The sequence below is a fragment of the Coregonus clupeaformis genome, unplaced genomic scaffold (assembly GCF_020615455.1).
Source record: "Coregonus clupeaformis isolate EN_2021a unplaced genomic scaffold, ASM2061545v1 scaf0463, whole genome shotgun sequence".
Classification (NCBI taxonomy): domain Eukaryota; kingdom Metazoa; phylum Chordata; class Actinopteri; order Salmoniformes; family Salmonidae; genus Coregonus; species Coregonus clupeaformis.
This window is the reverse complement of record NW_025533918.1, coordinates 8,511-30,214: the sequence shown is the minus strand read 5'-3', so window position 1 is coordinate 30,214 and position 21,704 is coordinate 8,511. Positions and strand designations below refer to the sequence as shown.

The 21,704-nt window shown below is 40.7% G+C and overlaps 2 long non-coding RNA genes across 3 annotated transcripts; both read right to left on the bottom strand.

Annotated features, from left to right (window-relative positions):
• Positions 1–14,679: 14,679 nt before the first annotated feature.
• Positions 14,680–16,485, bottom strand: LOC123484791. Of its 2 annotated transcripts, none has more exons than XR_006658701.1 (3): positions 15,208–16,485; positions 15,033–15,092; positions 14,680–14,730 (listed from the first exon to the last, which is right to left on the bottom strand). It is a non-coding gene; the product is annotated as an uncharacterized LOC123484791 (long non-coding RNA). The 2 variants fall into 2 exon arrangements; XR_006658702.1 differs by having other exon boundaries at positions 15,033–15,089.
• A 9-nt stretch (positions 16,486–16,494) lies between these two features.
• LOC123484792 lies at positions 16,495–21,392 on the bottom strand. Its single transcript, XR_006658703.1, has 3 exons — positions 21,361–21,392; positions 17,543–17,593; positions 16,495–17,200 (listed from the first exon to the last, which is right to left on the bottom strand). It is a non-coding gene; the product is annotated as an uncharacterized LOC123484792 (long non-coding RNA).
• Between the last annotated feature and the right edge of the window lie 312 nt (positions 21,393–21,704).

The following is a 21,704-nucleotide window of genomic DNA, read 5'->3' as shown; positions in this document are numbered from 1 at the left end:
ATCGGAATGTAAACTGTCGGCCACTCCCACAGAAACAATCCTGTTCTGAGCCTCAGGTGTTCTGGAGTATTCGATTTTAAATCCACGATTAAATAAGAAAATGGTGCTTTGGTAGCGTCCTCATAGCTTTGGTAGCATCCTCATAGCTTTCCATAAAGTAGGAATTCTGCTGAGCTAGAATGTTTATTTGTAGTTTGTCTCTAGGGTTTTTGCGCAAAACCAAGTAATTGGCGTTCAAGCTAATGGTACGGCTATTTTTACCTTGGTGAAACACATTTTGTACCAAGTAAAGCACTGACAAGTTTCGATGATGAGTATATTGAGTAAAAGCTTGAGCTATTTCAGGATGTTCACTACCGGCAAAAACCATATCATCAAAAACCAGCAAAAAAAATTTTTATGAGGAGGTAAGAATTCATCATCAGACAGGGATGCTGGTATCCCTTCAACAAATTAGATTTTTATTTTCTTCAACAACTCATCATACAAAAGTTGATAACATCAATAACTCCACACAATATTGTCAGGTTTCTGAGATAATACATGTTCAGAATTCTCTAAAATCCTTTTTACAAAACAAGTTTTACCGCTATTGGATGGTCCTGCGATTAAGGCTGAAAATGGTAGTTGCAACCTAGGATGAAAACCTTCTACAGCATCCATTGTTTCTTCAGGGTTAAGACACACAAGGATTGTAACATAAAGTCAGTAACCAAAGGGTAAGGTGGTCCCGTCAGGTAAAAGGATTGGAACATAAAGTCAGTAACCAAAGGGTAAGGTGGTCCCGGCCAGGTAAAAGGATTGGAACATAAAGTCAGTAACCAAAGGGTAAGGTGGTCCCGTCAGGTAAAAGGGATTGGAACATAAAGTCAGTAACCAAAGTGTAAGGTGGTCCCGTCAGGTAAAAGGATTGGAACATAAAGTCAGTAACCAAAGGGTAAGGTGGTCCTGTCAGGTAAAAGGATTGGAACATAAAGTCAGTAACCACAGGGTAAGGTGGTCCCGTCAGGTAAAAGGATTGTAACATAAAGTCAGTAACCAAAGGGGTAAGGTGGTCCCGTCAGGTAAAAGGATTGGAACATAAAGTCAGTAACCAAAGGGTAAGGTGGTCCCGTCAGGTAAAAGGATTGGAACATAAAGTCAGTAACCAAAGGGTAAGGTGGTCCCGTCAGGTAAAAGGATTGGAACATAAAGTCAGTAACCAAAGGGTAAGGTGGTCCCGTCAGGTAAAAGGGATTGGAACATAAAGTCAGTAACCAAAGGGTAAGGTGGTCCCGTCAGGTAAAAGGATTGTAACATAAAGTCAGTAACCAAAGGGTAAGGTGGTCCCGTCAGGTAAAAGGATTGGAACATAAAGTCAGTAACCAAAGGGTAAGGTGGTCCCGTCAGGTAAAAGGATTGGAACATAAAGTCAGTAACCAAAGGGTAAGGTGGTCCCGTCAGGTAAAAGGATTGGAACATAAAGTCAGTAACCAAAGGGTAAGGTGGTCCCGTCAGGTAAAAAGGATTGGAACATAAAGTCAGTAACCAAAGGGTAAGGTGGTCCCGTCAGGTAAAAGGATTGGAACATAAAGTCAGTAACCAAAGGGTAAGGTGGTCCCGTCAGGTAAAAGTCATCTCTTGTCACAGACGACCCGGAATCTTTTTAGTAAGTGGGGCATTACGTAGATGGAACCCCTTTTAATCCCTAACAATCTTTTTGTAGGAGTTTCAACATTTCTAAAACACTATTTCGGTCGTTTATAAAACCCTCGACTAAGCGTGTGATTGATTCCAAGTTTACACGCAGGGAATTTTCACAGTTTTGTGTCACGCCTTTGGCTTTCAACACTACGTGATTGTTTTTAGTCCTAAAAGCATAGCGTTTGGGTCCACAGGATGACCACTCTATGATATGGTCACCATCTTCGAGTTCACTCGTTAAACCACCCAGATAGTTGCTAAGAGGGGGGTTCCAATCACCAGGTTTGCTTCCATAGACCCCAGAGTCTGTGTCATGGTAAAGAACCCGACTCTGCAGCTGCTCCATGAGGGTGTGTAGTTCAAGTCGCCCATAGGCCGTGGTAAAAGCTGCTAGAAACACGTTTCCATTACTCGGGGGTAGAACCACTTCTTGTTACGTCTCCATTACACCAGAGCTTTGTCTTGATTCAAGAACAAAACATTTGAAATGTCTGATTGGTCTGAAAAAAACAATCCCATAAATTCTTCGGGATCTTTAATGATATATGTTGTTAACATATTGCTTCTCTGGGCAAATATGCCCCCCAAACTGTTCAAGAAAAGCTTGCACACCTTTATTTTCGCTTTGTTGACCTCTATTCTGTCAGGGTCAAGACGTATGCCTCCCGAGTACCCCACGGGGGGTTTAAAAATATATATATAATGTATGCACTCACTAACTGTAAGTCGCTCTGGATAAGAGCGTCTTCTAAAATGACGTAAATGTAAAATGTAAATGTATGCCCTCTTTTTCATGATAGTCCTGAATGTATCTGTCTTTGCTCTCTTGATCAGTGACTGATGCAGGAAACCCTGAAGCCATTTGCTTGCCTCTCAAGAAGGTATTGATGTACTCTTAAAAAAGAGTGTCTGATTTCCTGGGAAAGTTCCACACTTCAAAGACTTTCTCTATAGCCTTAGAGAATTCAACGGTGACCCATTTTATTATTTTATTTCACCTTTATTTAACCAGGTAAGAAGCCAGTTGAGAACAAGTTCTCATTTACAACTGCGACCATACACCATACACCGGTCAGGGCTCTTTCTTGATCTGAATGATCACAAGGCTTTTGTACTGGGGTTTTCAGAAACGTTTCAGAAAGAGTAGTGCACCATTGGGGTCCTCTGCCGACCACTTTTCACCCTTGAAAGTCATGGTAGATACAGAAATAGGCAGATGAAACCCTGATTGTTGATTACTCTCAAAGTCATAAAACACACATTTCTCTGAATGTTCATCTTCATCTGATGGTTGAAGGTAGCACTCATGTTCCAATTCTTGAGCCACTTCTGGGTCTCTGCTTTTCAAAGGCCCTTTACAGATAGGGCAGTGTAGGATACCATATACGTGAGGTTGGGGGGGTTGTCTAATTTAAGGGTGGGGTCAGCTCGTTAATTTGTTTAATTAAGGAGCTAAGTTCTGGGAGTACCTGTGATAATGTGTCCTCATTTGTCTGAGTTAAAGGAGGTGTGTATTGTTGTGTAGGGGTTGGTCCTAGATCCTTCATTTGTTTGATGAAGGAGTTTAGTTCTAGGGGTATTCTAGAAGTATCCTTGTTACATACGGCTATATCGTTTGTTTGGGCGTTTTTTTATCAGATTGCTGCTTATCAAACTTGGCATGTTTTTCTTCCAGAAGGCTATGTCTTGGATGTACCGACGTTTTAGCAAAGCAATCATACATTTGTGTAACTGGACATTTCTGGCTTTCAGAGCCCTGTAAAAGGCTGTGAGAAACCTATCTTGAAGATCTATATAGATGCAGTAATCAGTATATCATCATTGAATGTATGGACCTGTTTAGACGCAGTAATCAGTATATCATCATCATCCTCTTCCTCCTCTTCCTCTTGTTGTATTGGGTCTGCAATGCCTTTATAGGCCTTGGAGGAGCCCCAAAAATCAATAGAATAAAAATATAAAAAATAGTGTATTAAAATAATAATAATAATAATAATAATAAATACATTATAAGAATACATAAAAACAATTTATTTTTTATTTTTATAATAACAAAAAATATATAATGCTTTTTTAAACAGTTAATGTATTATGTGTTAACATATCAATATATCCTAACTCACTGTTTCTGTTTCTCACTGTTCGGACTTGGGTTACAGAGAAATAGCTGTCTGTTTGTTGACTAAACCTGTTTTTCTGTGGAGTCATGGAAGGCGTGTTATCTTCCCACTGTCCATTGTCTGAGTCTGTCTTTTTACAAAAATAATAATCATAATATTGTTTTTAACATAGTCATTAAAAGTTATATCTATAATAAAACAGACCATATCCATAAAGAGCATGTTCTTCAATCCAGTCGTTTTCAGACCAATCGTTCTCCTCGGTCAAAGGTGAAGCCATTCTGTCAACTTGAACTATGTGTCTGTGGAGCCGTGCTGGACTTTGAAATAGTGTCGGTGCTCTATTATATACTCAACGCCTCGGGGGGGTTTGGAGGCGTGTCTAGGTATGACAATCCCTCTGTTCTTGGGTTGGTTTGAGTTTCGTCTATGTCAAAGCCTGCTGTACAGAAAGAGAGGAGAACGTCGTTTTCACAATCATTCAAGCAGTCATTCAACGGAGGAGTCCATAATGCCTGGGTTGAACGAGTGTCAGCTGTAAACACAAGATTAGGTTTTTAAAACATAGTACACCTTTTGTTTATTGCTTATTATATAAAGATTATTACCCATTTAAATGTTGACTCACGTCTAAAATATCTTGATGGCGAGTGACTGAGTAAAGATACAGCTTCTGTCTGTTGTTCCTCAAACTCGTTATCCTCTATAACAATCACTTCTGGTTGTGATGCTGCTTCTTGATCCACATCAATGACTTCGGGTACCTCCTGCATAAATGTAGAGTAACCTGTAGAATTTACATAATTTAATAATATACATTTTTTACTTAAAAATACTGATATTTTACATAAAATACAATATAGTAATAATATTAATTAATAGAAAGGTTCAGAAGTTTTGTAAAACATCACTGTACAGTAGAAAATATATGGCAAATAGAAATCCTATATGGATGGTGTTAAGAGATAGATGGGAGGGGTTGAATGGAGTTGAAGGATGGGACTAATTACAACTAACAACAAATAATAACAAGATAACTAATACGGTAAGCATACTGTGTCCATAATAAGTATATAGGTTGTAGGTTGGGAGCTTTTGGGAAAGAGCACAGTTAGAAAGATATGGCATATAGAAGCAAACCGGATGGACATCATGAAAATGATCAGAGAGGTTGAGAGTAGAAGAAGTTCAGGAGCAAAAACAAACAAAATATAATTATTGTAAAATTGACTGTGTCCATAAAATGTAGATAGTAAGTATAAGCTGGAAGCAAAGGCCTAAGCATTGTTGTTAACGAGTTACTCCAAGTAGGGAAGGGGTGGTGGGGTTGGAAAGTAATAAAGGGGAATATATTTAAAAAAAGGATATGTACTGTATGTATGTACAGTGAGGGAAAAAGTATTTGATCCCCTGCTGATTTTGTACGTTTGTCCACTGACAATGAAATGATCAGTCTATAATTTTAATGGTAGGTTTATTTGAACAGTGAGAGACAGAACAGCAACAAAGAAATCCAGAAAAAAGCATTTCAAAAATGTTATAAATTGATTTGCATTTTAATGAGGGAAATAAGTATTTGACCCCTTCTCAATCAGAAAGATTTCTGGCTCCCAGGTGTCTTTTATACAGGTAACGAGCTGAGATTAGGAGCACACTCTTAAAGGGAGTTCTCCTAATATCAGTTTGTTACCTGTATAAAAGACACCTGTCCACAGAAGCAATCAATCAATCAGATTCCAAACTCTCCACCATGGCCAAGACCAAAGAGCTCTCCAAGGATGTCAGGGACAAGATTGTAGACCTACACGAGGCTGGAATGGGCTACAAGACCATCGCCAAGCAGCTTGATGAGAAGGTGACAACAGTTGGTGCGATTATTCGCAAATGGAAGAAACACAAAAGAACTGTTGATCACAAAATCAGCAGGGGATCAAATACCTTTTTCCCTCACTGTATATATATATATATATATGTGTATATATGTGTATATGTATGTGTATGTGTATTATCTCCCGAGTGGCGCAGTGGTCTACTAGAGATCGTGGTTCCAATCCAGGCTCTGTCGTAGCCGGCCGCGACCAGGAGACCCATGGGTCGGTGCACAATTGGCCCAGCGTCGTCCAGGGTAGGGGAGGGAATGGCCGGCAGGGATGTAGCTCAGTTGGTAGAGCATGGCGTTTGCAACGCCAGGGTTGTGGGTTCGATTCCAGTATGAAAAAACTCACTAACTGTAAGTCGCTCTGGACTAAAATGTAATATGTTCTTTGTCTTATGCAGCTGTATGATCCAATGGGTGAATAAACTTGGTTTGAGCTTTACTAAACGTCCCTGAGTTTTACTAGGTTCATTTAGAACCTAACACGCTTAAGGTGTTGGCTTGACAGTTGATGGACCCAGGTCGACGCTGGGCCAATTGTGCACCACCCCATGGGTCTCCTGGTCGCGGCCGGCTACGACAGCGCCTGGATTTGACCACTGCGCCACTCGGGAGATAATACACATACATTTTTTGCAAACAGCAACGGTGTAATGCCCCTTTCGTCTCAAACCCGGGTCTCCCTGCCCGTAGGCAAGCAAATATATTGTAGTGAATTCAGGGGGTAGCCCCAAACGGGTTTTGAACCTGGATCCATCAACTGTCAAGCCAACACCTTAAGCGTGTTAGGTTCTAAATGAACCTAGTAAAACTCAGGGACGTTTAGTAAAGCTCAAACCAAGTTTATTCACCCATTGGATCATACAGCTGCATAAGACAAAGAACATATTCACACAAGCACTGGTATTTAACCCTTTCTCCTATGCTGAGCCCCTCCTTCCACATCTGAACAGCCAATACACCTCTGTTGCTATCCAGAAGATTAGTGATATATGTTCTTCCTCACTTCATCTAACCTGACCTCTGCCCAAATTGCTCACTCCTCCCCAACTCACGGCTGTCATGTTGACTTGTACCAGACTGTGTCTCTTCTTTTCCAATAGGATCCCTGATGACTAACAATAACGTTTCCTGACAGAATGGAAACGTTATACATTCCCCTCTCTCCCTCAGTGATATGAATAAGTCGATTTCATGTTTAGAAGTCAGAACCCAACAAGCGCTACGCCAAGAGGTCCGAACCTCTCGATGATGTCGCTAGGTGTTGGATTAAGGTCGCTACATTACCCCATTCCTTGGGGAGAGCATGCCCCCACACTTCTTTATAGCAAGTCTCTCATGTGACATGCCTCTTTGATGGCCTCACAGGCACGATCCCACTTCTGACACCAATGTAACGAATTAAGGGATAGCTCTAACCAGGACTCGAACCCAGGTCCAGCACCTATCAAGCCAACACCTTATCCATTACACCAAGGAATCAGAAGGTGGTAATTGGTAGGTGTTGGGTTCAGCTTGCTACAGTATATACTTATATAGGGCAATGTGTGATCTGGGAGCGGCAGCACTACCACTAGTGCTCCTGACACAGCCAAACACAATCTTGACCTTCTGAACCTTAAAAACTGACCTAAAGTCAGATACATTGAGACAAACCACCATGTGAGCAGCAAGTGTAGGGTTAATGGAGTGAAGTGGTGGATGGGTAGGACCACCAGTATCAACTATATGTCTATGAATGCATTACTATTAATGCAGTACTAAAACGGATGGATGCTCTCCATCAACACCATCTCACCTGTGAAACTAGATATCAGCAATCAATCAACAAGACTAATGAAATGGAGCAAATGAAGACATTAGAACTGCTAAAGGTCAGATATTATATTCTGACACCAATTTCCTACTGGTAGATTTTGTACATGATCTGTCAATCCTGAGAGCAACGCTCTCTCTCCTCCTCTTCCCCCATCTCTCTTTGCTGGGGTGAAGTTTCCCCTAGATACAGATCTAGGATCAGCTTCCCCTCCCCCCAAACCTAACAAGGATCATTAGTGGGGGAATTTAAACCTGATCCAAAGCCAGTGTCTATTTGGGGAAACTTGTCCCCTCCCCCACAACTCTACATGTGGATGCGGCTCCTCCATCTCACCATGTTCACAAAGAAAACGGCAGTGTATTTCAGCTGTAAGTATTTTGAAGTTACTAGCTATATTATTTGAATTGAATTGACCTAGCTTCGTTATTATTCAACAATAACTGGGCCAATGTCGCCGTAGCAGCAGTGGTGGTTCTAGAACATTCCCAGTGGGAGGGGCCAGGCTGGGGCCAGTTGTACTGTTAGAGGGGCCAGTTACATCACACATTATTGTTGTCATGTCGTTTTCTCCACTGCATTGCAGACATTAATAGACAAATGACCATGTTTATAATCATTCAACTATTTATTATTTGCATTTACATTTTGTCATTTGCATTACATATTCACTATCAGTTACATCAACTGTATTCTACGGTTTTTGTGGTTTCTTACAAAAAGATTCGCAAATTCATCTGGATTCAAGGCCTTTGCTCTTCTTGACTCAATACTTAATACACCTAAATTGCTTAATCTCTCATCTGACATTGTGGACCTAAGATACGTTTTCACCAGCTTTAGAGCAGAAAAACTCTGTTCACAAGAAGCGGTACTAACAGGGATTTAAACAGATATTCTACACAGTTTAAAGAGCTCAAAGAAAACTTCTTTATAAGGCTGAATGAATAATGTTATCTCTACTACAATGGAGGGTCTCTGCATGCCACTCTGGATTTTCCTTTGTCAAATTCTTCTGAACTGATGTAGTTCATGCCCCAAGTCTTTAATATTTGATTCACACATTCTAGCAAATGTGTGTGTGTGTGTCCAGTGTGTTTGAGTGTGCGTGTGTGTGTGTGTGTCCAGTGTGTGTGTGTGTCCTGTGTGTGTGTGTGTGTCAGGTGTGTGTGTGTCCAGTGTGTGTGTGTGTGTCCAGTGTGTGTGTGTGTGTCCAGTGTGTGTGTCCTGTGTGTGTGTGTGTGTGTGTGTGTGTGTGTGTCCAGTGTGTGTGTGTGTGTGTCCAGTGTGTGTGTGTCCAGATTATGTGTGTGTGTCCAGTGTGTGTGTGTGTGTGTGTGTGTGTGTCCAGTCTGTGTGTTTGTGTGTGTCCAGTGTGTGTGTTTGTCCAGTGTGTGTGCGTGTGTCCAGTGTGTGTGTGTGTGTGTCCAGTGTGTGTGAGTGTGTGTGTCCAGTGTGTGTGTGTGTGTGTCCTGTGTGTGTGTGTGTCAGGTGTGTGTGTGTGTGTCATGTGTGTGTGTGTCCACTGTGTATGTGTGTGGGTCCAGTGTGAGTGTGTGTGTGTGTCCAGTGTGTGTGTGTCCAGCGTATGTGTGTGTGTCCAGTGTGTGTGTCCAGTGTGTGTGTGTGTTTGTGTGTGTCCAGTGTGTGTGAGTGTGTTTGTCCAATGTGTGTGTCTGTGTCCAGGGTGTGTGTCCAGTGTTTGTGTGTGTTTTCAAGTGTGTATGAGTGTGTGTGTGTGTGTGTAAGTGTGTATGTGTGTGTGTCCAGTGTGTGTGTGTGTGTCCAGTGTGTTAGTGTGTGTGTGTTTGTGTGTGTGTCCAGTGTGTGTGTGTTTGTCCTGTGTGTGTGTCATGTGTGTGTGTGTGTGTGTGTGTGTGTGTGTGTGTCAGGTGTGTGTGTGTCCAGTGTGTGTGTGTGTGTGCCCAGTGTGTGTGTGTGTCCAGTGTGTGTGTCCTGTGTGTGTGTGTGTGTGTGTGTGTGTGTGTGTGTGTGTGTGTGTCAGGTGTGTATGTGTCCAGTGTGTATGTGTGTGTGTCGTGTGTATGTGTGTCCAGTGTGTATGTGTGTGGGTCAAGTGTGAGTGTGTGTCTGTGTCCGGTGTGTGTGTGTCCAGCGCATGTGTGTGTGTCCAGTGTGTGTGTCCAGTGCGTGTGTCCAGTGTGTGTGTGTGTTTGTGTGTGTCCAGTGTGTGTGAGTGCATGTGTCCAGTGTGTGTGTGTGTGTGTGTGTGTGTGTGGGTGTCCAGTGTGTGTGTGTGTGTCAGGTGTTTGTCCGGTGTGTGTGTCCTGTGTGTGTGTCCAGTGTGTGTGTGTCAAGCGTATGTGTGTGTGTCCAGTGTGTGCGTCCAGTGTGTGTGTGTGTTTGTGTGTGTCCTTAGTGTCTGAGTGTGTGTGTCCAGTGTGTGTGTGTTTGTCCAGGGTGTGTGTCCAGTGTGTGTGTGTTTCCAGTGTGTGTGAATGTGTGTGTGTGTGTGTAAGTGTATATGTGTGTGTGTCCAGTGTGTGTGTGTGTGTGTCAGTGTGTGTGTCCAGTATGTGTGTGTGTGTGTCCAGTGTGTGTGAGTGTGTGTGTGTGTGTGTGTGTGTGTGTGTGTGTCCAGTGTGTGTGTCTATCCTGTGTGTGTGTCAGGTGTGTGTGTGTCCAGCAGAGGTGGGACAAAGTCATTGTTATGCAAGTCACAAGTAAGTCTCAAGTCTTTGCCCTCGAGTCCCGAGTCAAGTCGAGTCAAAGATGAGGCAAGTCCCAAGTCGAGTCAAAAGTCAAAGCCATCAAGTCTCAAGTCGAGTCCAAAGTCCTACATTTTAGTTTCGAGTCATTTCAAGTCCTCTTAGCAAGCCTTTGCAAGTCATTACAAGTCCTCGTAGCAAGTCTTCTCGAGTCATAAGGCGCAAGTCCAAGTGAAGTCACGAGTCATTGATGTTAAAGTCCAAGTCGAGTTGCAAGTCTTTGTACATTTTGTCGAGTCGAGTCTGAAGTCATCAAATTCATGACTCGAGTCTGACTCGAGTCCAAGTCACATGACTCGAGTCCACACCTCTGGTGTCCAGTGTGTGTGTGTGTGTGTGTGCCCAGTGTGTTTGTGTGTGCCCAGTGTGTGTGTCCTGTGTCGTGTGTATATGTGTCCAGTGTGTATGTGTGTGTCCAGTGTGAGTGTCCAGTGTGAGTGTCCAGTGTGTGTGTGTGTTTGTGGGTGTACAGTGTGTGTGTGTGTTTGTGGGTGTACAGTGTGTGTGGTGCGTGTCTCCAGTGTGTGTGTGTTTGTGTCCAGTGTGTGTGTGTGTGTCCAGTGTGTGTGTGTCCTGTGTGTGTGTCCAGTGTTTGTGTGTCAGGTGTGTGTGTGTGTGTCCAGTGTGTGTGAGTGTGTGTGTCCAGTGTGTGTGTGTCCAGTGTGTGTGTGTGTCCTGTGTGTGTGTCCTGTGTGTGTGTGTGTGTCCAGTGTGTGTGTGTCAGGTGTGTGTGTGTGTGTCCTGTGTGTGCGTGTGTGTGTCAGGTGTGTGTGTGTCCAGTGTGTGTGTGTGTGTGTGTGTGTGTGTGTGTGTGTGTGTTTAAGTGTGTCCAGTGTGTGTGTCCAGTGTGTGCGTGTGTCCTCTGTGTGTTTGAGTGTGTGTCCAGTGTGTGTGTGTCCAGTGTGTGTGTGTTCAGTGTGTGTGTGTGTGTCCAGTGTTTGTGTGTGTCCAGTGTGTGTGTGTGGGTGTGTTTATCCAGTGTGTGTCCAGTTTGTGTGTGTCTGTCCTGTGTGTGTGTTTTGTGTGTCCAATGTGTTTTTGTCCAGTGTGTGTGTGTTCAGTATGTTTGTGTGTGTCCAGTGTGTGTGTGTGTGTCCAGTGTTTGTGTGTGTCCATTGTGTGTCTGTCCAGTGTGTCAGTGTGTGTATGTGTGTGTGTGTGTGTGTACAGTGTTTTTGTATCCAGTGTGTGTCAGTGTGTGTGTCCAGTTTGTGTGTGTTCAGTATGTGTGTTTGTGTCCAGTGTGTGTGTGTGTGTCCAGTGTTTGTGTGTGTCCAGTGTGTGTGTGTGTCCAGGTTGTGTGTGTGTGTGTGTGTGTGTGTATCCAGTGTGTGAGTGTGTCCAGTGTGTGTTGTCCAGTGTGTGTGTGTGTGTGTGTGTGTGTGTCAGTGTTACCATGGTTATTATTTACAGGGACACTGAGGATTCAACATGAACCCAAAACCCTGGATAGAGGGCTCAGTGAATGTGGAGTGGAATGTGTTCAGGTGGGTCAGTGTGTCAGAGGAGACTCTGTAGAAGGACAGAGTGCCGGCTGGCCAGTCCAGATACACTCCTACTCTGTGGGAGCTGGAGGAGGGGACGTCTATGGTAGTGGACTTATTATTGTGCCTGGCAGAGTAACTGTAGTTAAAGCAGATCAGACTCCAGGACTTGTCATTGTATCCAATCCCACAGTCATTACCCCCTCCTCTCCTGCTGATTCCTTTATATGCCACTCCTATAACAGCCACATTCCCACTCCACTCTACTTCCCAGTAACAGCGTCCAGTCAGACCCTCTCTACACAGCACCTGTCCACAGTCCTCAAATCTCTCTGGGTGATCAGGATACGGCTGCACCTCTGTCCTCCAAGTCACCTTTCTGTTCTTCTCAGACAGAGAGAGAGTCTGTGTACTGTGTTTGGGTCCAGTGTGAGATCACAGACATCTGATGGATGAAACCAGACACAATATTAGAAATCATCATCATTCAAATTAGAATGTTAACTCACGTTTCATTAATTCATTTAATGTAGATGTTTCTAGGTATCAAAATGAGAAGTTAAGGTAACTTGAGATTTGTTGAATGATCATATGTTATACTGTATGGTAATATAAAACACACTTATTCCCATTAATTACACACACACTGGACACACACACTGGACACACACACTGGACACACACACTGGACACACACACACACACTGGACACACACACACACACACTGGACGGACACACACACACACACTGGACGGACACACACACACACACACACACACACACACACACACACACACACACACACACACACACACACACACACATTTCTAATGTAACAGGAAAACACCACACACAGACACACACATTGTCAAATCAACTCTTTGTAAACTTTGGTGTCCCTGATTTGTGCTTCTGTAGAACTACAGCTGATATTTAATATGACCAAGTAAGTAATGATGGTGGTCTTTGACTTTGACTTCACTTGAATTAAGACTTATTCTTAGTCATATTCTTCACAGCAGTCAACACTCACATTTTCTAAGTCCAGGTTTCAATGTGTTCTCTCCACCATGTTCCACACTGTAACGGTAAGCAGAAGAACAGACAGTCATTGAGGGATACATCTGAACTCACACACACACACACACACACACACACATACGTGTTTATAGACAATATCAGGACTTATGACAAAAATGTGACATATTGGGACATGCCTTTCCCAAGGTCCAAGAGACCTGGGAATCAGAATAGTTTGGTCCCATGATTCTAGGAATACATCCATCTGTTGAGATTTTGTCTAGGGCTATATTTTGTTCAGACACGATTTTAATAGTATATATGAGGACTTTTTCGGGTTCATGTGACATATAAGGCCCATAGCAACAGCAGCCCATAGATACACACTGATTTTCAGGTTTATGTGACTTATGAAGAACCTGTAAATAGGGTCTGTATTTGAACGTGGTTCCGGTTACATGTTGAAATGTCTGCATAAGAATCATAGGTGTACAATACTTAACTAAAGCTTTAAAAAATATATTATAATAATCATGCTCACCAGATAGGTAACCTTCAACAGAAATGCCTATCCATGTTCACATAGCTCATAAATATAATATATTCTCAGTCTACTGTTTAAGTCGTATTATTGTTATTTATAACAATACATTTGCAGTCAATATTCATGTAAAAAAAGAGGGAACACTTTATGCCTTACTTTTATTGAGTGCCAGCGAAAATATGCAAATTAACAAATCAATTGAACACCCAGAATAGACCACCTACACATTGCCTCCTTCCCTGCTATGCACAAGGCAGTAGAAATGGCATGTTTGAAATGAATGAGAAACTCTCTATTAAAGCATCCAGCTTCTATGAAACATGACAGTGTACATTCAGCTAACCTGTCTAAATAACATAGGGATTTACATCATAGTTACATAGTGCAAGTTACCATACACAAGGCCTGTTACAAGCACCCATTGAAATGGTAATAGTTTAACAGTAATTTAAACACCTTGCCACATTCAACAACTTGTGGTTAAGAACAAAGTGCTTCTGAAAACTTAGGAACAATAACAATTCCCTTTAAGTACTGTTTATCTCTTTTCCCTGTCAATGAGAGCAGAGTATTAACATATATCATCAACTGTTATCCCAAAAAAATTTGACCATAAGTAGCAAACATATGCTCATTAATAGCCCTCAATTATACATAAACATACAAACATGTGGGATCTACAGTCGAGCCTATGTGGCATGTTTGTACAAGAACCAACAATATAAATCATTTAAGGAAAATAAAATAATATGAACATGAAACCCACAGATATTAACACTATCTGAGGAGAAGCTGATTGAAATTGGAATTGAATGGTACCTGAGCTACAGTTGGCATGCTCTAGTTCTATCTATTCATCTTCCTTTTTAATGCTACATTTCTGTTGTGGATGTAGTATTTGATAGCAACCCAGTCTCTGTCTTTCAGAGCTACTGGCTCTGCTTGGAGGCAGGAGTCACAGTCCTTTTTACCTGGTATTCTGCAGCTTGTTATGAAATTAAGCAAATGCCGCTCAACAGCTTTCACTTCATCACCTGTCCACTTGCTTCTCACCTTCACAGCTTTCATAAATGGAAACAAAATACAACTGATTAACAATGAGCTCTGCTAAAGTGACAATGGAGATATATACAAAGATTCTAGTTAGTAGTTATATGTGTTATCAATACATGTGAATACAAAATGCTTACTAACCTTGCTTTCCTTTGGAGCACTTTGAGGATGCTTGGGATGTGACTATTTTACCATGTCTTGGTTGTGTGTTGCTCATGTGTACGTTATCCAAGGTGGTTGACTCAGGAGTGCCCTTCATGTTGTCCAGGGTGGTTGACTCAGAAGTGCCCTCCATGTTGTCCAGGGTGGTTGACTCCAGAAGTGCCCTCCATGTTGTCCAGGGTGGTTGACTCCTGGTGTTTGCCTCAGAAGTGTCTGGTCCCTAGAAGTCTCTGTTGTTGAGCCTTTGCAAAGTAATAATGAATGTGATTATGTTCTATGAGCTTCATGACAATACGTTTGCTTGCTTGTATTATTCACTGTAAACAACCTCAATGTCAGGCAATATGCAATTCTACATTAGATATTAACTGATATTTGAGATATAAACATAAACTGATTGCAAATCCATAAATGTGGAATTACTTATCACCACCAATGTGATTGTTAAAAAACAGATAGAGGATCATTTCGATAATCCCCACAGAAATGTGCATTTATGTGACATAACTTAAAGATATTACCACATATATACAAGTCAGGATACCTTTGCATTGATGTAGGTCAGCAATGGTTTCTTCACTGGAATCATCATCACTCATTTCTACTTCATATGGTTGGGTAAAAAACATTTACGGCCAATTATTTAAATTAAGGACTAACAACACTTATAATAGTTATATTTGAAGTGGCTAAAAACTATATTTCAAACAAAATTTTACCTTCAGGATTGACCTCAATGTCATCCAGCCCTTTCCCCTGCAGGTAAGGCAGTCTTCCTTTTTCGATTGCTATCAACAGTTTGCTGACTTTTGCGAGCTGCAGGGTACTCTCTGGAAGCCGATAGAATTCTCTATGGACACGGATGTCATGTCCTAGAAAGGTGGCAAGTTGATCCATTTCATTTTCTTTGAGGTTTAGTAGTGTGGACAAAGTGGCGACTTGTTTCCGCAATCTTGTTGAGGTGAGTGCCTCTGGGTTCTTTGCACCACATTGTTTGAATACTTGCGAAAGCAGTCGGAGCCTCTGTAATGGGAAAGGACACCTGGCCGTGTAAACATGTACACATTTTCTTTGTGGACTTGACACTCTTTTCTGCTTATCATGAGGAGGTCCATAGCAGTGATCATGTCAGGGGTTAGAAGCACTGGAACCTTTCTTGACCTTTTACCTCGAATCTCAACTCTCTCAAAGTGCTCTGCAAGCTTCCTCTCGAAGTCAGTAAGGCCCCTCACAATGTCTGGATTCAGCTCCGTAAGATCCCTGGATGTGAAAGACTGAAGCTCCATTTTTGAAACTTCCCCTTCCCTCCTTCTGTTAAATAGTACTACCTGCATCAAAGTCACTTTAGGAAGATTTCCAAAGCTTTTGCTGTTGGGTTCTTCCTCAAGGTCCTTCATACACTTAGCACGCTCAGTAGCAAGAAACGTGTGCAGCACCGACACATCCTCTGTAAAGGGTCAAACCTGTGGTTTATTCCATTTGGCCTGTTGAAGTGTACCCAATGCGGCAGCTGAAATGGACTCTGTCCACTTTTTCTGATGTAAAGTGGCAAATTGCTTTGCAGACTCTGCAACAGCAGGGCGATTTGCAGTGATGGCATTGCATTGAATAATGCCTGCAACTTTGGCTAAACTGTGTCCCAATTTCAAAGCCAATGATGGGATTTTATACGAGTTGCTTTCAACATCATAACCAGCAACATATCTTACTGCCTGTATCACATGGGGAAAGTTACAGGGCATAACAAGGACTTCGGTGCTCTTCAAAGGTGTTATAGCCCTTGCCGTTATCAATAGTCTTGCCATCGCTCTAATTTTTTGGCCTATGTAGTCATTCCTTCTCTCATATGGTTTCCTGGAATTCAACAGTGACTCGCCGATACAAAGGAATTCAGTTTCACTCCTTACAACCGAGGAAACGTCATCCTGGTTCATTTCACAAGCAATCTTCCAAACAGTTTCCTTAACTGAGTCAGGTCTTGGTAAGTGCAGTTGAATCCGTTTCGCCCAACCTGAGGCTCTCCCTCAACAGACTTCTTCGGGCAGTTTCTCACATGTCTCCATAGGGAATTTCTTGCATACAGTCCTTCGCAAAATTTGCAGTCACGGTAGTCATCAGATGGTTTTGCATTACTAGGTCTTTTACAGGCAACCATCTCTCCAGTGCCACAGCTTGCCACTTCAGTATTATGGTCAAAGTTTCATCTCTTCTTAAGAGAGCGTAACAACTCTCTTCTTTTGCGGGATCCTTTATTAAAACTGAAAGCCATTGCAACATCAGGCTTTTCACTGTGGATGGATTCGAGGTGTCTTGCCAATTTATAAATGGCCTTTTTACAATAAAGACAAAATTGCTTCTTGTTGTACTTGCTTCCTTTTGCTGTTATTGACAAAGGTGTGACATTTATGGAGCTTTTCTGGTGTGATGTGTTCTCTGATGAATTGGCACTGCAGCTTATTACTGAAGTACAAGGATTGCTGCGCATCTTTGAATAACTTAATGTTCTTGGCTTCTCTGAACTGGTGGTACTATCCCCACTGTGTGCTGTAACATTCCCTAATGGTTTGTTCTCTGACAATTTGTGGTGGAGATTCTTTTCTGTGGTTTTATATTCCTTACTACAAGAACTTGTAGTACTTATAATAGAAGCATCCGAGGAATTGCCACATGAGTCTGGAAGATAGTCTGCAGCATCCGAAGATTCATCAAGGTCTGAAAAAAAAGAAAAAAAAGCATCTAATTCTGTCAATAACTTTATACATGTATTAATACCTAGGGTATCATACTCCCTACAGTACCATCACATTGTGCATAACACCTACATACTCACAGAAAAATGTATTCTAGTAAACTGATTGAAAGACCTCTGTCTCTCAGCTATCTCTTCTCATAACGATCCTCACAACGATCATGACGGCGCCTCAGATTTTGCAGATGGCGGCTTTTTCTAAGCTGTACAAATTTCTACAATGTTTCCTCACATCAAAAATACCACAATGTGTTAACAAAGAACATGAACTATTTTATCTAATGACAAGAATGCAGCTTTCTTACCTGCTTTGCAGTAGGACACTGGAAGGGTACAATTCCACTGGACTTGCTTGCCTTGAATGAAATTATGAAGAATAAATATTTGTTTTTAATAACACAGTACCGTAACAGTAAATTAGGATATTATACATTATACTGTATGTGAAAATAATTTGGGTTAAGAAATTGACAATACTGTTTTATAGATGACCTATAAATGAAAAAATGAATATGTGGATCTGGGGTTTTCAAGCAAGACTCTATAGAAATGGTTAAAACGGTACAATATCTGCTAAACAGTAAATGTGTAATAACCTGTTGGAAGGATGAAGTGGATCTCTGTCTCACTTCTGGGTCTGCTGAAGGTTGAGCTGGGATCTTGTCAGTTGGTGTCTGCAACGAAATACAACAATAACATGTCAGAAATATTGTGTTTTATAATATAGATCATATCTATTTCGTAAACTAATGATCATACTCAGTTCAGTCACAATATTTTCCTACCACCTGTCTATCATAATCCCCTTTGGGGTGAGACTCATTGCTGAGGTCAAGGGCTGCATTGACCACAAATGTTAGGAAAGATAATTCATATGTGGATCTGGGCTTTTTATGCAAGACTCTATAGAAATGGTTAAAACTGTACAATATCTGCTAACCAACAATATGAGGACCGTGTAACACACACACTCTACTCTGGTTGGGTCATACCATATCGGGACGTCATCTGAAACACATTTACGTCTTGAACAGCCTTAATACCAAATGAGGACTTGACGACTGAACACATCTATAGTCAAGGTTCCTGACTTTGAGTTATCCTTTTGTTGTCAAAGAAAGCTCACAACCTTAAAAGTAATGTAAATGGATCAACTGCCATATAAATTAAATCACGCAAATTGATAAGAAATATGTTAAATGGGCAAAAACATTGCCCCAAAAATACAAAAACATACGCATTAGAGAGAATAAAGATTAATTTTATGTTTTGAGGGGCGGTTAGTTCTGTCAAATGGTCGGGCTAATTTTGTTTACGCTATGATATCGAAACAAGTTATTGGAATGTTGATTTTGTGAACATTTTACACAAAAGGTTGGTTGTAATACAGTAAAAAGCCATTTAATTCATATTTTGGAATGAACTGAGACAACAATTTAATTTAAATAGAAAAGATCTACAATAAATGTGTAATAACCTGTTGGAAGGATGAAGTGGATCTCTGTCTCACTTCTGGGTCTGCTGAAGGTTGAGCTGGGATCTTGTCACTTGGTGTCTGCAACGAAATACAACAATAAACATGTCAGAAATATTGTGTTTTATAATATAGATCATATCTATTTAGTAAACTAATGATCATACTCAGTTCAGTCACAATATTTTCCTACCACCTGTCTATCATAATCCCCTTTGGGGTGAGACTCATTGCTGAGGTCAAGGGCTGCATTGACCACAAATGTTAGGAAAGATAATTCATATGTGGATCTGGGCTTTTTATGCAAGACTCTATAGAAATGGTTAAAACTGTACAATATCTGCTAACCAACAATATGAGGACCGTGTAACACACACACTCTACTCTGGTTGGGTCATACCATATCGGGACGTAATCTGAAACACATTTACGTCTTGAACATCCTAATTACCAAATGAGGACTTGACGACTGAACACATCTGGAGTCAAGGTTCCTGACTTTGAGTTATCCTTTTGTTGTCAAAGAAAGCTCACAACCTTAAAAGTAATGTAAATGGATCAACTTCCATATAAATTAAATCACGCAAATTGATAAGAAATATGTTAAATGGGCAAAAACATTGCCCCAAAAATACAAAAACATAGGCATTAGAGAGAATAAAGATTAATTTTATGTTTTGAGGGGCGGTTAGTTCTGTCAAATGGTCGGGCTAATTTTGTTTACGCTATGATATCGAAACAAGTTATGGGAATGTTGATTTTGTGAACATTTTACACAAAAGGTTGGTTGTAATACAGTAAAAAGCCATTTAATTCATATTTTGGAATGAACTGAGACAACAATTTAATTTAAATAGAAAAGATCTACAATAAATGTGTAATAACCTGTTGGAAGGATGAAGTGGATCTCTGTCTCACTTCTGGGTCTGCTGAAGGTTGAGCTGGGATCTTGTCACTTGGTGTCTGCAACGAAATACAACAATAACATGTCAGAAATATTGTGTTTTATAATATAGATCATATCTATTTCGTAAACTAATGATCATACTCAGTTCAGTCACAATATTTTCCTACCACCTGTCTATCATAATCCCCTTTGGGGTGAGACTCATTGCTGAGGTCAAGGGCTGCATTGACCACAAATGTTAGGAAAGATAATTCATATGTGGATCTGGGCTTTTTATGCAAGACTCTATAGAAATGGTTAAAACTGTACAATATCTGCTAACCAACAATATGAGGACCGTGTAACACACACACTCTACTCTGGTTGGGTCATACCATATCGGGACGTAATCTGAAACACATTTACGTCTTGAACATCCTAATTACCAAATGAGGACTTGACGACTGAACACATCTGGAGTCAAGGTTCCTGACTTTGAGTTATCCTTTTGTTGTCAAAGAAAGCTCACAACCTTAAAAGTAATGTAAATGGATCAACTGCCATATAAATTAAATCACGCAAATTGATAAGAAATATGTTAAATGGGCAAAAACATTGCCCCAAAAATACAAAAACATAGGCATTAGAGAGAATAAAGATTAATTTTATGTTTTGAGGGGCGGTTAGTTCTGTCAAATGGTTGGGCTAATTTTGTTTACGCTATGATATCGAAACAAGTTATGGGAATGTTGATTTTGTGAACATTTTACAAAAAAGGTTGGTTGTAATACAGTAAAAAGCCATTTAATTCATATTTTGGAATGAACTGAGACAACAATTTAATTTAAATAGAAAAGATCTACAGTAAATGTGTAATAACCTGTTGGAAGGATGAAGTGGATCTCTGTCTCACTTCTGGGTCTGCTGAAGGTTGAGCTGGGATCTTGTCACTTGGTGTCTGCAACGAAATACAACAATAACATGTCAGAAATATTGTGTTTTATAATATAGATCATATCTATTTCGTAAACTAATGATCATACTCAGTTCAGTCACAATATTTTCCTACCACCTGTCTATCATAATCGCCTTTGGGGTGAGACTCATTGCTGAGGTCAAGGGCTGCATTGACCACAGATGTTAGGAAAGATAATTCATACGTGGATCTGGGCTTTTTATGCAAGACTCTATAAAAATGGTTAAAACTGTACAATATCTGCTAACCAACAATATGAGGACCGTGTAACACACACACACTCTACTCTGGTTGGGTCATACCATATCGGGACGTCATCTGAAACACATTTACGTCTTGAACAGCCTAATTACCAAATGAGGACTTGACGACTGAACACATCTGGAGTCAAGGTTCCTGACTTTGAGTTATCCTTTTGTTGTCAAAGAAAGCTCACCACCTTAAAAGCAATGTAAATGGATCAACTGCCATATAAATTAAATCACGCAAATTGATAAGAAATATGTTAAATGGGCAAAAACATTGCCCCAAAAATACAAAAACATAGGCATTAGAGAGAATAAAGATTAATTTAATGTTTTGAGGGGCGGTTAGTTCTGTCAAATGGTCGGGCTAATTTTGTTTACGCTATGATATCGAAACAAGTTATGGGAATGTTGATTTTGTGAACATTTTACACAAAAGGTTGGTTGTAATACAGTAAAAAGCCATTTAATTCATATTTTGGAATGAACTGAGACAACAATTTAATTTAAATAGAAAAGATCTACAATAAATGTGTAATAACCTGTTGGAAGGATGAAGTGGATCTCTGTCTCACTTCTGGGTCTGCTGAAGGTTGAGCTGGGATCTTGTCACTTGGTGTCTGCAACGAAATACAACAATAACATGTCAGAAATATTGTGTTTTATAATATAGATCATATCTATTTAGTAAACTAATGATCATACTCAGTTCAGTCACAATATATTCCTACCACCTGTCTATCATAATCGCCTTTGGGGTGAGACTCATTGCTGAGGTCAAGGGCTGCATTGACCACAGATGTTAGGAAAGATAATTCATACGTGGATCTGGGCTTTTTATGCAAGACTCTATAAAAATGGTTAAAACTGTACAATATCTGCTAAC